General features: G+C 39.4%; 1 long non-coding RNA gene across 1 annotated transcript; it reads right to left on the bottom strand.

Annotated features, from left to right (window-relative positions):
• Positions 1 to 2,190: 2,190 nt before the first annotated feature.
• LOC140664494 (uncharacterized) lies at positions 2,191 to 3,268 on the bottom strand. Its single transcript, XR_012046465.1, has 3 exons — positions 3,139 to 3,268; positions 2,391 to 2,670; positions 2,191 to 2,256 (listed from the first exon to the last, which is right to left on the bottom strand). It is a non-coding gene; the product is annotated as an uncharacterized lncRNA (long non-coding RNA).
• Between the last annotated feature and the right edge of the window lie 13,286 nt (positions 3,269 to 16,554).

Below are 16,554 nucleotides of genomic sequence, written 5' to 3'. Positions count from 1 at the left end.
CGTTACATATATCTTACGAGTACCTACGTGAACAACAGGTAACGAGGGACTACGGGTCGGTGTATAAATAGGCGTCGCGCTTCTTCCGTGCACACTTGGCAGGCGACATTATTTATCACCAGGAAGCGTGGCGGCAGTCTGATTAACGAAGGTCGAGACCGCCATAGAAACCACGAACCTAACCTTAGCGGATCTAGACTTCTCTCGGATTATGCATGCGCTAACGTAGCCATCGTAGTCGTCGTCCCAGTGCAGCGACCCAGTGAATCGTTGCCGTGTTCCGACTCGCCGGCGCCGTTTCGCTTAATGCAGGCGCCGAGCGCTCTAACTACCACTCTCCTACGGCCTATGACCGTAGATTCGAAGTGCGTTGCATCGTGTCTATATACCTAATCTGTCTACTTATCGTCATATCGATTCGTCCCAGTCGATTGGCAGCCAAGTGCATAAAAAATGATTTTAATATGATTCCGTGCCTAACTAGTTGCTGTGAAAATATTTAAAATATCAGCGCTAATGAGTTTATGCTTCGCTTTTGAATATCTTTTTATAAGTCATTTTTTATAAAAAAATAATATGAAAGAAATAATTTTTGATGATAATTTTAATTATATTTAAAATTTTATACAATAACTTATATACATATATATTGTTAATACTAATAATTCATTAAATTTCAATTAAGAACTATATCAAAATTTTTCGTACTAAGAGAGTTAAAGGTTAAAGCTTACCATATGTAAATTCCTAACAAGTATAAAGATATTAAAATCCACATGATGTACAATATATAGTAATAGAAAAGAATATAGAAAATGCATTTTACATCAAGTTAATCAATTCAATTTGGAAAAGAAAGAAAAGAAGGAAGAGAGCGATAGACCATAAAATAGCGATGCAAATTTGTCATCCATCTCTAATGGCCGCATCGTGTTCGGATTTATCGCCAATAAAATGTATGGTCGTTAAAAGAACGCGTTAAGGGGCTTTTAAAAGTCCCAAGCGATAGACGTTTAATTTCTTAATGATATTTATTTCGTATTTTTATTGTACAATTAACGCAACCAAGAATCGCTGCACAATTAAGGCAGCCAAGAATAGAATTCCATTACGTATCTCTGTTGCATTTTGCAAGGTTGAAAACCGTAGGCTAAAAAGCAATTAGCGGTGAGCTAACGAAGCCGTTTTCGGGTTCTGGCTACTCGCCTTTCGTGTTCGTGTAATCGCGACGATCTTCACCACAGGCGGCACGTCGATATACAGAAGCGAAATATCATGCGGGAAGAAGAAAAGAAAAAAGAAAGAGAGAAGAACAGTTGTGCGTCCGGCAATATTCAAGGGACAGTCCACAGGACATACTCGCGCGGGTTCGTTAAACAAATTCGCACACGCACATTTCCCTTTGATCACGTGCGCCTCTTTGCTGTGCTCCGGGTACGCCAATAAGACGCTGACGTAACTTGGCGAGCGCAATCTTAGCCGCCGATCAAGCGGGCTCGGGATGAGCAGCGAGGTTGCTCTCTGGCGAGAGCATTCTCCCGGGTAGATAGAGGTGCACGGATGCGAATGGACGGACGGACGGGCGGAGTTTCCTCGACCGAGAGAGAAGCGAGAGCTTCTCTTCTCCTCTCTCGCTGTCACGAGGAAGGAGATCGGCCGGGGATGCGCGGGACAGCAGGTCGGCCAGGCTAAGATCTGCGACTACGAGCAACACAGAAGAGCCCCCCGCTTCCCCGTAAGTACCGTTACTTCCTCGGGGGCCTCCGGGACCAGACGTGTAATTTATATATCGCCCTGTACCTACCTACCTACCTACTCGCGTCGCGTACTCCGCGAAAGTATACAGCTTTTTTACGACACAAGAGGAACGCGCGAGAGAAGGAGGACGAGGGGACGAGGAAGCACGAAGGCTCCAAAAGGGAAGCTGCGGCCACTTCTTTTCGCTATCGCGCTCGTTCTCTCTTTTTCACTCGCATAAACTGCCTTGCTCGGTCTTCCTTTTTCATTACCTTTCTCTTTTTCTTCGTTTCTTTGTCGCAGAGAGAGAGAGAGAGAGAGCAACGAGATCCGCAGACGCAGAGAATCTTGCAAAACAATCGCGTACGCCAATTACGATCGCGGTAGCAACCGCACGTTACTTCCTTATTTATTATTACATATTTTCGGTGGTTACCGCATTCGGTTACCCCTCCATGATGGTCGATCGATCGATCGGTGCCAGATGTCTCGTGCGTGATGTGCAATACAAAATAATTACTAGAACAAGTTAAGATTAACAGAGAAACTTTTTCCGTATCGTATAGTTTTTTCAATATAATTTTGTAAAACGGAAGATTCAATTGGTAATTTATGAGGATTGAGGAAATAATTATCAAATTAGATGAGCATACCTTGTCTCTTTCTTTCTTTCTGAAGGGGTGATGAGGCGACTAGTGAATCGATCTTGCTCATCATCCTTGCATCCCGTGACGAAACAGCGTTAATTCGAAAAGCGACAACAAAGTTCCTAGTAACGCCTTTGATAATCCGTCATGCAGTTCCGCAACATGCGACACGATACGCCAGTCGGTAGTGATTATTGTCGCCCGGTATATTTCGCTCGATCATCATGGACTCGCGAGTGAGCGAAAGCGGAAGAGATTGCGAGGGTGAAGAGCGCGATTCGTGACGCTGTCCGGAGAAACAGAAGCAAAATATTTTCAATGACTTAAGCAATTTAAACAGCTGCTTGAAATCTCGAAAGAAACCATCAAAAATTCTCTTACTTGCAACTATTTAATAATTGATAATGAAGTGCATTAAATTAGTTAAATATAATTACGTATACACTGTATATAATCATTTTACAATATACAAATATACAAAAAGTATATTCAATATTTTTCTTACTGAAATTATTAGACATTCAATCTGAAACACAGCGTTTTTAATGGTGTAAAAATTCACATATTTCCGTTAAAAAAAAAAAAAAAAAAAAAAAAAAGAAAAGAAAAAACCCTTGAAAAACACATAAATTCACCATTGCGTATTTTTAACAATTTACACCGGTTAGAAGGGAGACGAGAAAATCTGTCGACATTCTCCATCGATGCACGAGTCGATGACTCACCATTCTCGCTCGCGCTCGGCAATTTTTACCTTTTACGTAATTATCGGGAATGATTGCCGCTGACAAGTTCGAGCGGCCTGCCCGTCCGTACGTCCGTCCGTGGAATACCGTAGTCGTATCGTAAATACACCGCACACGAACATGGGAAGTACAAGCGTTCGTTCCCTCGGTATACGCGTTTCTCGGACCCTCCTCTCGCGCGGCCAGGATCCTTGCATGCAGCCGCGCTTTGACACGGCAGGATCGCGATGACCCGCGATTTATACCACCGCGTGCCGGACTGTGTAAGTCGTGAGGGTTTCTATGTATGCGCGTCTCCGTGTGCACGTCTCGTTGCAAATACGCATGCAAATCCACACACGGCACTGATGCGACCACGTCCATTAGGATTGATCGGCAACATTAATACAAGTTAGTGCCGACATGCTCGCTGCCCGTTGGATTCTACGTCTTGGCGTTTCTATCTTTCTCTCTCTCTCTTCTCCATACGCTTTATATACACACGAATAGGTTCCCTCTCTAACTTTTCTTTCTCGTCCTCCTCCCGTGTCTCCGTGTCTCGTGATCTGTGATCTTGCGATTCCACGTCGCGCCACACCGTTTCCAAGTCGTCGTCCGGGACGAGGGAGAAAAAGAGAGAGAGAGAGAGAGAGAGAGAGAGAGAGAGAGAGAGAGAGAGAGAGAGAGAGAGGGAGAGTTCTATCGGCTATCAATGTCTACTTCCGACAAGATATCTAGTCTCGTTCGTACCATACCTCGGGCGTACGCGTCTACCTGACGAATCATGAATTCAACAGTCTATCCGGATAGAAGAATGCCGGATGCGGTTAAAAGCGAAACGGATCACATTGATAGCGGGATAAAGGCCATCGAGTATCCGGATATTACGGAAAAATCTGTCATGTGTAATTGAAATGGAATGTCTACTAGTAAGTGTATGATTAAAAAAAAAAAAAAATGGTTAAACATGGTTTCGTGCTACGTGTAAGCTATTTGAAAGAATAATTCAAGAGTGTGGACAAATTTATTTTATCCGTAAAAAGTTATTGATAAAATATTAAGTGAAATAAGATTGTGCAGCAATAACGGGCTTTAATTTTAATAATAATTATATTACTATAATTATTATATTTACTGTTTAACCTCAACGATTTTAAGGATCACTGGTGTGATAATAGATAGATATAGTCAATTGGATAATTGGTCATATTCTATTTGGAGATGTTCCATGCAGGGATGTTCGTTTCTCAATCGATCGCAGCATCGGAGGGTGGATCGAGCGCTTGACCTTCACACTTAACCCCACCGATTTTACTATATTGCGTATAATTTATGTGCACGCAACGAGAAAGAGAGAGAGAGGCCCCGGTAACGTCTACTTATCTCCGACGGCGTGGCCTTATCTGCCCGTTTACTATTAGCGAAGTGCGCACGATAATGATACACGAGCAATTTAATCGTGCCATCTTATCGCGCGATCTTCGACGATTCACCCCTCCAGCTCGCGCTAGAACTCTTCGGGGTCACAACCCTCGGATGAGTCGATCGTTATTTTACAAGCACCGTCGCTCGATTATTCCAAACGTCTCTGGCGATTATTCCAAAACGATTTAAGGGATAACTAGAAGAAAAAGGCATGCTTTTATTAATGTTTTGTGATCTTTTAGATTTATAAAATTAACTTTTTTTAGTAAGAATCAAATTATTTTACTTACAAATAATTATTTGTATTATCTAATTACTATATTTCATCTAAATTATATATATTTTTACATTTGTATATATTATCTAAATTGTATATTATTATATATTTGATATAATTGTCACAAGCTTATATAAAAAAATATACGCATTTGTATGTAAAATATTTCCAAACCAATTCACAATCTCTCTTTTCTTCTAATCGTAATTTTTATTGATTTAATATTATTTAATATTAACTTAATTACACTCAGGAACCCGGAACAATTCGAATGCATTTGCGTGCATTACACACAGCATCGTTTTTTGCGAATCTCATGTGCACACTAAAACATGAAATTGTACAAACTGCACGTGCGGGCATAAATTTTCTCGCGTGCGTCGCGAGTTGTGCACGCGCGACCGAGGGTCGCGAGGGATTCGCGAACGTCGACCGGTCGAGGGAGTAAAGGCCGTGCGAGGGTCTGCGATTCTCTCAAACACAAACGCGCACAGCGGCGCTTATTACACATTCGCTCTTCTTAAGGGGTCTCTCGTATGCCCGTAAAAATTACGATTCACCGAAACGATAAAAATAAAAAGCTCCTCTCTCTTTCTCATTTTCCGTTAGTGACTTTGATACGCGCTCACGCGCGTTGATAAATACTGTACCCGAGGCGACGCGCGCAAGCTTTTGGGCACAACCCGGGCTATTAAATCCGAGAATTTGCCACGCCTATCGCAATCATAGTGATTACCCGATGCGTATTACAATGCAAATGCTGGTTAATTCTCACGTGCCCGCGTGTTCAGCCCTCCCGTCGTCGCCAACCCCTAGAGATTGTCTCGTGCTGAAATGATGTACCTGATCATCTCCCCCAACCACGTTCGTCCTCCCGATCTCTCATCCTCCTTCGTTTCGTCCTCTTGGGTCCTTTTCTTGTGCATTTCATCGAAAAAAAGAGATACCGCAACAGAAGGTTTAGAAACCACCGAGCTGCATTAGTCGAGGGAACTTGATATCTCATCAACATACCTTGGCTACCTTGTGCGAAATGAAAAAATACGAAAAGAGACTGATCGGGGCCAACGCGTTTTGAATTCCTTAGAGTTTAAGGACTTCTCATGAGTGTCTGAGAGAACTCTTTACTTGTCTGGCGTGTTCGCAGTTAATCTTATTTATCTAGTATCTTTTTTATTTCTCTCGTCGATTCAAATACTTTAGAGTCTAATCGATTCGCGTAAAGAAGCAGCCAATAAGAGCAGCATATTATTAACACACATTGTAAAAAAATATAAATAATAATAATAATTATTATAAATAATTATAATACAACAATTTTGATAATTATTATTATAATAAAAGAAAAGCTCTATCTTATGGATATTTTGTTCTTTTGTTCTAAAAACATACAATATACATTTATGACTTTCTATAATATAAAAAATATAAATGGTATTCTGTACGTATGTATATATACATATCACAAAACTGCGAAAGCCTGTTTTCTATTTAATTACGTAAAAATAATTTCAGAAGCAAATGTCGGGCCAATAAACCGAAGGATAAACGCGCAGGACCATTTGGGACGCTGTGCGTCTAACGAGTATCGCGCTGTTGTTTCATATCGGAGCAAGGCAGACGAAGGGATTCGCAAAAAGTAATCGGCATGCGGTCTACAGCGCAGCTTTTAATACCAGGCGGGTGCACCTCATCGTCTCTTCTCTCATGGCTAATTATAATGATCCCAAATTAACGACCGTGTCGCGGCGCGGCGTGTGTGAGCGTATCGAGAAACGCGATAATACTTACGTACACACGGCGTGCAGTCGTCGTAAATGGCAATGTTTATGAACAGGAAAAAAAAAAGAAAGGGATGGAGAGGAGAAGAAATAGACTGGTGAGAGAGGTAAAGAAAGACTTAGAACGCTCGCCGCATGCAATTACATAGGTCGATAGTGTATCTAAATAAAGTTATTACCCGACGTGTCGTTCGCATTATATTAACCGAGCGAATCGCGTGGTAAGCGAATACACATATATACACACACCGAGGACTACGTGTATGCGTGCTTGCGTGCAGATACCTGTGCAATGGCCATGCTACGTAATAATAATCCGATGAGCGCGGAATCACTCTCCGCTCATGAGAATAACTACGTGATCCTTTACTTTCCTGCAATAATATTAAAGGAATATTACATGTAATAAAATATTAAAATATTAAAATATTAAAAATTAACAGAGATAAAATTGCTTTGTTTATATATGTACATTTTATGTATATATCGAGACAGGCATACACTTCCTCAGATTTTAACGAGAATAGAAATTTTTTAGTAGATATATAAATAATGCAGGAGAAAAAGAAGAAAAAACAAAAGTCTTCATATAATTTATTCGGAGGAGAAAAATTCAAGATTAATAATAAAAAAATTCTGGTGAAAATTGTGGTATTGTATTAAGCGGCCAGTTTAATTATAGTAAGAAACTCTGCCGTAATTAGTACATTTGCAATCGAGCATGGCGCGAGACGGACGACAAAAAAAAGCGTGTAAAAAGCCGAAACTCAGCGCATCGTTTGTGATGCTTGTGCGCATAACCCGATCCAAATTAGGTTTGGAACGATCGCTTGCACGCGACGAAGAAAAACGGGGTAGGGTAATTAAGTAAGTAGGCGTGTTTCGGTGTCGCTTATCTGGGTCAATTGGCAAAACGGGTTCTTATTAATGAAAAGTGAAGTTTCTTATTTTCTAAATTATTGTACCATTTATTTTCATTATCTATTAATTTTTTCATATTTATTAAATTATAAGAAAATGTTACATTATTATATACAATATTGGAGTCTCTGTTAATTTTGTATCATTATTTTATACATATTTGTGTTTAAATATTATAAGAGAATGTGACATTTAATTGGAGTCGCTGTTAATTGGATTAATTTTTAAAGATCTTAATATATCAAATTTTTTATTTGTTTTTGTTTATTTTTTCGTTTATCGATTTGAGGGTTAACATACCTAAGACGATTAGACTGATATTTTTAAGAAATAACTTGATTTAATTGATCCGGCTTGAAATATACTCGAGGGTCAGAAGAAGGGAAAATTACGCGATTAATTATTGCGAGAATTTTAACTCTCTCACACGCAGGAGGACGCGCGTTTTCGCAGGATTCAAAGGAAGATCGCGAGTTGTATCGGACCGGTCTCTGTAATGGAACGGTGCAAAAAAATGACGATGCTGAAATAGGCCAGACCCTTTTTGTCCGACTTATTCGCGATATATTTCATGGCACTTTTACAGATATTATGTGGAACGACGGACGCTCGGGCGATAAATCATTTTGCAACAACGTATATCGTGCCGGCAGAATCCCGGCGTCGACGGAAACCGCGGCGGTGGCGGATATTTATCTGGCAGATAGCGAGGACGAGTTAAATGCATAATTCAAAATGGCGAACGCAAGTAGCAACGAGGATGTAACATATTTACACAACGCGAACGCCATGCAACATTCATAGACAGTATCATGCGCGACGCGCGTTTTCTGGGAACTCGTTTTTAATATCACGCCGCGACAATGCCTCGCGTCAGAAAATGGCTTTGGTATTCATACATATATGCAGGATACCTCGTATAATCATTAGAAAGATATGGATGTGTTGAGATACATTCTGTATACATTTTATACATATTTTATCGTGCTATCGATTCGAGACACAGTGTCGCATTTAATGAAATCTTTGTATGAGTCTAAATTAAAGCGGACGAGCGTATAATTTATCCAATAGTAATCTGGTTTGCAAAATATGGTGGGATGTTCACGGCACATCTCGTAAAATTATCCTCCAATACACGTTTTGCCTTACGTTTGAAAGAAGCTGTTCGTCTGAATCGATGAAAATGTGGTGATCGCGTGTCTGAAGAATATCCTCTTTCGATGATGAGACAGCCGCGAATATTATAAGTACAGACACCGTTATCAATACTCTCATAATCGATGCAGCAATCAAACGACGAATACAAAGCTGTTCATTGATATTCTTATCTTGCGGTACCGCGTTACTCGACGAGCTAAATGTCAAAATGATCGTCGTCATTCAATGCAGCAATGGGTCGCCTACAAACTTACAGTTTGGATTGAGAGACTTCTCGATAAGCGAATCCAGTTTTCAGTCTTGTTTTAAAAATAGCATAAAATATTGCTCTGCCTTCTTTCTTTTTATATAGATAAGCTGCATTGCGTATTTAATATTTTTAACACGGGCGAATAATAATGATTATTTATAATTTTTCGATATTGAAAACGAATAACTTTTCAGGATTTTTAGACATCAAGGAGAACATATTACGCGAGTATGTGTCTATAAAAAATTAATTAACAAATGTATGTCTGAATAAAATTATTCCGAGAGAGGGTATCTTGAAAGTTTTAATCTTCTCGAGGTTTTAGTTGCCTCCGTCTCATCGTTCTCTTTTTATTCGTCACCAACGACGCAATTTAGTCCCCGTGAATCTCTCGTAGACTGCGAGGCCGCGAAATGGAATGCATAATTGATCCACGGCAAGTAGCGCGACCGGGAGGTTGACGGACGAATGTTAATTCGCAGTGCGAGACAAAGTGTTTTACTAAGACGGCCTCGCCGCCAGAATTGGCGTGCCTGCGATACGTGTTTCCATAATCTTATGCTAATTTAAAGTGCTTCGCGTTGCCGTGCATTCGAATGTCATCCTTCTTCTTAATACGACGACCAGTTGACTGCAGGAAGTTACCCGTGTGATTTAAATCGACGCCAAATACCATTGTTCATCTACATGTGAAATTTAATTTCATGGATGAACTCCTGTTTTATGAAAAAAATTTTACCGCCAATCAGAGAAAGGATCACTTCTTACAATGTTAAATTTTACAAAAAAGTTACAATGAGTAAACATTTTAAAAATATATTAAGTTTCGCACTAGATTATGCTAATTCTATGTATAAACTGTTATAATAAATCTTGGAAAAATTGTTATCACTTAACGAAAAATAAAAAAATTGCAGTTAAATGTGGACCGTGCACAGTTTGTTAAAAAAATGAATGACTTGGTGTGACAATTTTGTGCCACAGTCGTATACTAAACTATCGCGAGAGCGCGACTTTTACCGTGATAACCCGCTTTATGAGCGACGCGGTCGCACGATAACACTTCGCGCGCGCTACCGTTTTGTCTTATCTCTGTCGCAGTTACTCTGCTGCGACTCGCAGTACCGTTTTCTTTCACATTTGCATAAAGGCTCACGTAATCGCGCGCGAGTAAGTTCCTCTTCGTGTTATACTGCGGAAAACGAGAAGGAGAATTCAGAGAGTGTTTTGAAACGAGTATTTGCACTTTTCATTTCAATATTTCTACGCAGCACGATATATCATGCGTTCTATTAGTATGTGCCATCACCCGCGTGTGCCACGGCCGCGCTTTGCAGATATTAGCGCGCTAAATGGCTTTTTATCTTGCGCCTTTATGCGGCTATTTATGCGACTTGCACGTAGGATCGTATTGCATGCTGTTAAATTGAATACGAAAGTTACAGCCATGCACTTAAATTGCGCTATTGCTCACGTTGGTAGGTAATGAATTTTAATAAAACGATTATTCTCCAAATAAAGAAAATTATTATGCCTTAAAAAGTATTATGCTCTGTTATTTTAACTTTCTAATATTCTTCTCGAGAATTTTTTCTTCGAGAAATCACATCATTGACAAATTTTGGAAAGGTCATCAGAAATTTTATTTGTAAGTTATTTTTGAACAATTTTTCCTCCCCTCTTTGGGGAGATTTCTATTGTTTCTAGTGATAGAAATAAAAATTTTGCTTTGATAGTTATTTGCATCTCATTTTTGCGTCGTGAAAAAGCGATCTGAGAAGTAATTTACGGGAGAAGAGAGAAAGTACTTATCCGTTGATGGAATTGAGATTGTTTTCAGCAGTACGGCAGCCAATTGGTGGCAGGGGCGATGAAAAACGCGTGACCTCAGGCATATACTGCCCTTTGTCCATTCCCATTTGAAATTCTTAAAAGTGCCCGTCCCTCCCATATATTTCTTTTTTTGTTATAAAGGCGAGAACACCAGACAACAATAAGATGAGGAGTGTTCGTTCCGTTAAAGTGGCGGCGACGATAAAAATCCAAGTACCTTGCAATTACATCTGCAGGTAAGCAAGGTTTGCGACTAGCGATGGCTATAAACGAGTCAGTTAAGAAAAATACCGAAGAAACAGCTAGTCGAAGTCATCAGATATGCAATTATTTCTAAATTTATCGACTTTAAGAAAATCTTTATTTAAATTTTCTCCTTAAAATAAATGTCTGATATCTTTTAAGAAACCAGCCAACATCTAGATAAAAAATTGAATAACTTCCTTTCAATTAACGTAAAAAAAAAAAAAAAAAAAAAAAAAATAAATCAATAACACGTGGTTATATTGAATAGAATATAAAAAAGCAGAAATAATATATTTTTTCCACAATAAAATCGCATTAAAGAAAATATAAATATCGATTAATTTAATAGTACGATGCATCGTTAAGAAGCGATTTGATATATTAAACATTTTGATGCATTAAATATCAGAGATATAAATTGTGACTGGTCATGCACATCACTAGACCTCACGGTAACCTCGGCAGAGTGCTTGGCTTCTGCGGCTACTAACAGAAGATGAACAGCGAAAAAAGGAGCACCTCTTGCGTAGCACCTGCCACCTCCTGCTTACATTGCCTTACTCAACTTCATTTACACGTGCATTACTCGTCTAAATACTCGCCGAAGATTGGCGCATCATCTTCGAACGTAGTATCTTATGCGAAAGTGGCATCCACGGCGAGATATCATGAGATAAGAAAGCGAAATAAATTTCTCGGCCGCAGATGCTGGCGTGAAATTTTTTTCAAGAATTTTCATCACTATAAATAATGCTGAATAAGAATAAGAAAATTTTCCATGATTAAGACAATAGAATCTTTTTCTTATTATTTATATTTCTTGTCACTGTTTTATTTTATAAATCTTTTTTTTTTCAGCTCGATCCTTAATTTTACGATAAATTTCTTAAGCGAGTATATCTGTGAGAAATGACAGTAATAAGTATCACACTTAAATCTCACGACACGAGAATGAAATTAATAGCTGGAGGGAGCAAGAGAAGGATGCGATCTTAAAACCTACGCATTTGTGGCTACCACTCTTCTCCTGTAACCCCGTTGTTCTCAGTTTTTCTTGGTAATCTGAGAAGAGAAATCGATATGACCTCATGTAAGGTCTAATTAAATCTATGGGATTCGCAATAACAACGGCGGCAGGATTAAAATTCCCTGTACATAGCCGGAGGGTTAGTCTTAGAAACAAATGTGCTGCTCCTCCCGCGCAAGAGCAGACTTTTTTTTAGTTTTGACCGTGGAATAATTGGATAATTCAGACAGAAGGTTAAAAGATAAACTGGTAGTGCGGTAAAGATTTATGGCGACATTTCGATTGAAACGGTCTCGAGTACTAGATGAGATGGTACAAAACTTACTATTAAACCGGAGCGCAAGCAGTATTAAATATACGAATGAAATGAAATTCCATTGGTCGGGACCCGCGCTCGTGCCTGCGAGTATCCGATGTTCCGTACGTTATTATCGCCGGAGACGACTATACGGCGTATTTTATTAGCGGGATTAATTATGAAGACGTAGACGCGTTGACTCCGATGGAATCGTGCGATGCATCAAGATAATCCACGCGATTATAATGGGAATATTTTTATTTCGCGGCGATAAGTCGAAACAATCTGTATTAAAATTCCGATATTTATTTTGAAATACAAATTTTTTTTACTAAAACCTACAATTACTCATCTTAATTATAGGATATCACATATTATATTAGGAGAAAAAATAATTATAATGATAATTATTATATTTTTACGAAGACACTCTAGGAAAAATTGACTGCGATATTCGTTGCATCGAACTTGGAGATCGAAATCGATAATTGGTGCGCTAAACGTTAGGTGCCGAGACTTGCTCTGTCCCACGGTCCTTAAAGGCTTCTCTCATCGAGCTAACGCGCGCAACAGAAAATTCGCATGGATTAAGATTAGAGATATAATGGAGCGATAGTCGCTAATGGTCTATTACGCGGTGTCCGCGCGTCTCGCAGCTCGGCAGATGCCCGCTCCTCCTAGCTATGAAAATGACTCTGCTATTCAGCCTCCTTCTCTCCCGAGGTCAACGTTACTCGGTCATGCCTGTCAACGATCCGATGCGATCGATATCGCGTGCATTGATCGGCATGCCGAGCCACGCCAAGCCAAGCCACACCGTGCCGTTCCCAATTAGGACGCACGCGCTTTACATTTTTTTCAGCCAACGTTTCATATAAAATAAATGTGCTAACTAACCAATTACAGCGAGACGACCCCAGGCAGACGACCGGTTACATCGCCGGCGCTCATTAGTGTCACGCTTAAGTGCCGATTGCACCTTCGCCGCGATGGCAGATGCGATGACGATGATGCATCACGATTCCGCGGCTGCTGGCCTCGCGAAAGTCAATATCATACGCCGGAATTCCGCGATTCTCTTTGTCGAGTCCTGCACGTGATGCGTCGCTTGATCGATGACTTTCCTTTGTAGTATGGAAAATGATTCAAAGAAAGGATTGTAAATAATTTCATCCTTCAAGCAATCTTCATTTGATTCTTTCAAAAAATGATTAAGAGATGAAGGTCTACCATTCTCACATTATACATATTCTCTAATATAATGAATATAATATGTATGATTATGCAATAATATACACTGTTAAAAATAACTGTAGATAAAATGAAGCTGAAGGTTCCTTACAGACATGATCTGGATTTTCAAAGAGAATTTTCAAAAAATTGTCTAAATTTACAAACATTCTTGTAAACTTTCATAAAAATGATAATTAAAACTCTGATAATTAAGACAGATTATTTGACATTATTTTCAGAAAAACACTCGGAAAAATTTACACAAAAATGTGTCTGAATTCTTAGTGTCAATTTCTTATATTATATACAATAATATATGCATATAATATAATGTATTGTATAAATATATATAAAATAATAATATATTATTTATATGTATATTGTGTGTGTAGAAATAGCAAGGGTCGTTCTCCGTTGTCGCGTAAATATAACTTTTGTTTTTACGTTTCTCTTAAAACGACAGAGTATACTCCTCTCGAAGAAGCTTCATACGTTCTCGAGACATGAACTTTCAATTTAAGTTCCTGCGCGACGTTCTGGTTTCAGAATAGCAGCGCAAAGAACAGAATTCCTCGCCGAAGAATCCTGACTACGCGCGCGTGCGAAATAAATGCGTCCGATTACGATTCCTGCCGACCTTGCGGACAGATAAAAGTGCATAATCGCGTGCCTTGCATCAGCAGCAGAGCATGGCAGCGTTTCCCTTGATCTTGGCTCTCGGCGCGCGCGTATGGAAGACGATTACACGCGGAGAGGGGGAAGGGAGCTTTTGTTTCCTCCCGCGCGTCGGAATAGCGAGCCACACCCTGGCTTGAAACATACACATACACATACACATAAAACACCCGTGATAATAATTGTTGGTCGCATTTACGTCGAAAATAGCGACCTTGTCCTTGCTAAGCCATGCAAGGTCACGTATCTCGAACGCATCGCCAATGCTGCCGTGGGAAAATCGCTCCGTGGCGATCTCCTCCTCTGGACCCTCTGGCTCGCCTTGACTGATCCTTTCCATAGATTAGTACTCGTCTCTTGTACATACGCGCCGCTTTAGCTAAACGCACCTGCGGTAAATATAGAATTAAATGGACCAGCGCGCGTCGCCACCGACGGTATATTAATAAACCCGGCGTGTTTCGCATACGCGCGCCTCGTGCCTGCCTGCCCCTCGCGGTAGTATCAGGCTGTAACATCGCGCCAGATGAGACCAAGAAGCTCGTTGCCGTAACTTCGGTCTCGTTAAAGGGCTAGCATTTTCTCGTCGCTTTTCTACCGGAGATTCAGGGGCGGATTCGCTACAAGACTTATCGGAAAGATCTTGATAGGTCGGAAAGTCATCACTTCAATATGTGTAACATTTGAAAACTTGACATAGAAATGAGTATATAAGTGATGGGTACAGAAACCTGGAGGTTGGATTAACGTAAAAAAACTCATACAATAAGAAAAGTGTGATAATTAGAAAAAATAATCGCTTGCCTGACGACTTCATGACTTAGTGGAATAGACTGAAACGAGTGTGGAAGTGAGTCAGCAAACGACTACTTAAGTTTCAAATCTAATTTGCCTTCTAATTCAGTCGCTGTCGTAATGTATTATTGTTTTCATAATAATAGTAATATCTTTTGCATATGTATATCCTGATTTTTATATTTTTTTGCAGTTGTCATAGAAAAAAATCGTAAACTAAACATAAAAAATTATATATAATTATTTTTCTAGAAACAAAATTAAAAAACGATTTATTTAAAACATTTGATATCAAAATTGATCATCTTTTTACGGCAATTTTTGATTGAAATTTTTAATTGAAAAAATGAAATTTAATTTAATTAACGATGTGTTGGAAGTAAATATATAAAAAGAAGTCGCTTAAAACGTATGAAAAAATGTAATATACTAGGTTGAAATGGTTGTGATATTATAACAACGACATACGCGCCTCACCACTTGTGGTGCGACTTTTTCATGATCTCTCGCTGTTTCTTCGATCTTGTTTACAGCTTCGAAGCATTCTTCGATGCAATGGCATGCTTGGTTGCTCGCCAAAGAAATATTTAATGAGTTTTGCGAAAAGATCATCCGATAGTGCGGTGCATCACATATCATTTGTCCCGCTATTAGCAAAATAGTTGTTCGTTAGTTCACGTTATGCAGCCGAGAGAGAAATTACCACCATCCTCACTGATGTTATCGCGAACGGGAATACGAATTCACGTTGTATTTCTCGCGAATATCACACGTGAGACCGTTACATCTTAGAGAGCGCAACGACATAAATTGCAACGACAATCTCCGGAATTTCGAGAACTCAGGCGGAAATTCGCGCGGTCGTTTAATGATCGAGTCGAAATCCAACTACGTTTCACGGCGCGGATGATGATGACGATAATGGCAATGATTATATCATATACGACTATTGGCAATAGGATATTGCGTATTCCCATTGCATAACGCTTTCATCCGCGAATTTAACGCTAGTGGACTAATGATTTTCTTCGTCTGTCAACCGGCAAACGATCACGTGTGTAATTGCCATGCTGATATTTCTCGCTTGGCGTAACACTGACACTCACGTGTGTTCCGTATGTACAGGAACACGGGCAAGAAAATTAGTGAATACAAAAGAATTAAAACAATTCTTTTCTTAGGCAATAACAATAGATTAATTAAAAAACAACAACAAAATTAATAAAATCTTATATTGCAAAATTGTGAATTTGCTTAACTGTAAAATCGCAGAAATTATTTTAATATCTCTAGATTTTTCATGTTCCTTCCTTTCCTTTTAATTTGCCTAATAGATTTAAAGACTGTCTAGTGAATGTTAAGACCTTTATTGTCTGAGCAATTTCCATAAAAAGAATCGTGTAACGCGTGAGAGAGAAATCCATAATGATGTAACGGATGCCAGTCCGCACCGGTAATGTACACGCTCGACAAAAATTAAATCCAAGGTCGTTCCACTTTCCGCCCACTCGGAAATCAACAGC

The sequence above is a fragment of the Anoplolepis gracilipes genome, chromosome 4 (assembly GCF_047496725.1).
Source record: "Anoplolepis gracilipes chromosome 4, ASM4749672v1, whole genome shotgun sequence".
Taxonomy (NCBI): domain Eukaryota; kingdom Metazoa; phylum Arthropoda; class Insecta; order Hymenoptera; family Formicidae; genus Anoplolepis; species Anoplolepis gracilipes.
This window is presented reverse-complemented; position numbering and strand designations above follow the sequence as displayed.